We start from the raw sequence: 2211 nt of genomic DNA, 5'->3' as shown, positions 1-2211 counted from the left end.
ACGCCCACCGCGCGGCGCGAGGAAGCCCGGGCGGCGAGGAGGGAGGGAAGAGGGAGGAAGGGAGGAGCGGCACTCGGCCACGCCCACCGCTCTCCTCCGGCTCCGGACTTCTGCGGCGCTCCAGACGGGCGGCGCGTTGGCGAAGGGGGGGGAAGGGGGGGCGCTGCTTGCTTCGGGGTGGGCGGGGCTTTCCAAAGGAGGAGGAGGAAGAGGATGGGGATGATGGGCAGCGGGGCGTGGGTGACTCTTCAGGAACCCTCTCCCCAAACCGGGAGAGGAGGAAAGGAACGGAGTGGGATGGATGGGTGCGGATAAAGATGTGGATGAAGGGTAGATGATGTTGATGCCAAGCCTTAAACAAAGCCATAAATAGACTTTCTCCAGGGAAATGTAATGGAAGTAGTGGGATTGATGGAATGGAATGGAAATGGAATAGAATAAAGAATGGGAATAGAATAGACAATGGAATGGAATGGAATAGAAAATATGGAATGGAATGGAATGGAGGAATGGAATAGAATAGAATAGAATAGAATAGAATAGAATAGAATAGAAAATATGGAATGGAATGGAATGGAGGAATAGAATGGAATGGAATAGAATAGAAAATATGGAAAAGAATAGAATAGAAAATATGGAATAGAATAGAATAGTAAATATGGGATGGAATGGAATGGAGGAATAGGAATAGAATAGAAAATATGGAATAGAATAGAATAGAATAGAATAGTAAATATGGAATGGAATGGAATAGAATAGAACAGAACAGAATAGAATAGATGGAATAGAATAGTAAATATGGAATAGAATAGAATAACAAAACATAAAATAGAATAGAATAACAAAATATAAAATAGAATAGAATAACAAAATAGAGAAGGGACCTTGGAGGTCTTCTAGTCCAGCCCCTTGCTCAAGCAGGAGAACCTACACCGTCTCAGACAGGTGAATGTCCAGTCTCCTCTTAAAAATCTCCATTGATTGAGTGCCCACAATTTTTGGAGTCAAAGCTGTTCCACTGGTTAATTGTCCCCACTGTCAGGAAGTTTTTCTTAATTCCAGGTTGCTTCTCTCTTTGATCAGTTTCCAACCGTTGTTTCTTGTCTTGCCTTCTATGTGAAGACTTAAGGTAGACTTTCTCCAGGAGGATGAGACTAAGAAAGCTGAGTCATCGACCCCTTGACAAAATGATACACGCACATTGTTTTTCCTGGACAATTGTATTGGCAAATTGGGAAATTATCAATGATAATAGAACAGAATAACGGAATTGGAAAGGACTTTGGAGGTCTTCTAGTCAAGCAGCAGACCCCATACCATTTCAGACAAATGGTTGTCAGACAAATCTCTTCTTGAAAACCTCCAGTGAATGGAGCACCCACTTCTGAAGGCAAGCTGGTCAAGTGTCCTCACTGTTATCAAGTTTCTCCTTAATTTCAGGTTGCTTCTCTCTTTGATAAGTTTCTATCCAGGACTTCTTGTGCTGCCTTTAGGTGCATTTATGCAAAGGTGCCAACAAAAGTGTGTATAGTCAAGGCCATGGTTTTCCCAGTTGTGAAAGTTGGGCCATAAGAAAGGCTGAGCGCCAAAGAATGGAGGCCTTTGAACTCTGGTGCTGGAGAAGACTCCTGCAAGTCCCTTGGACTGCAAGGCGATCCAACTGGTCAGTCCTAGAGGAGATCAACCCCGACTGCTCTTTGGAAGGCCAGATCCTAAAGTTGAAAAGTACTTTGGCCACCTAACGAGAAGGAAGGACTCCCTGGAGAAGAGCCTGATGCTGGGAAAGATGGAGGGCAAGAGAAGAAGGGGACAACAGAGAAGGAGGTGGCTGGATGGAGTCACTGAAGCAGCAGGCGTGAGCTTCAATGGACTCCAGAAGATGGTAGAGGACAGGAAGGCCTGGAGGAATGTGGTCCGTGGGGTCGCGATGGGTCGGACACAACTTCGCAACTAAGAACAACAACATACAAAGGTGCGATTATACAGAACAGAATAACAGAATTGGAAGGGACCTTGGAGATCTTCTAGTCCAACTCCCTATTCAGGCAGGAGAATATATACTATTTCAGACAAATACTTGTCTAATCTGTTCTTGGAAATTTGCAGTGATGGAGCACCCACAGCTTCTGGAGGGAAGCTGATCCACTGATTAATCGTTCTGTCAGGAAATTTCTCCTTAATTCCAGGTTGGTTCTCTCCTTGATTAGTTTC

This window comes from Crotalus tigris, unplaced genomic scaffold (assembly GCF_016545835.1).
Source record: "Crotalus tigris isolate CLP2741 ecotype Arizona unplaced genomic scaffold, ASM1654583v1 scf7180000019031.1477733, whole genome shotgun sequence".
NCBI lineage: Eukaryota > Metazoa > Chordata > Lepidosauria > Squamata > Viperidae > Crotalus > Crotalus tigris.
The sequence above is the reverse complement of the archived record's forward strand: the minus strand, read 5'-3'. Positions refer to the sequence as shown.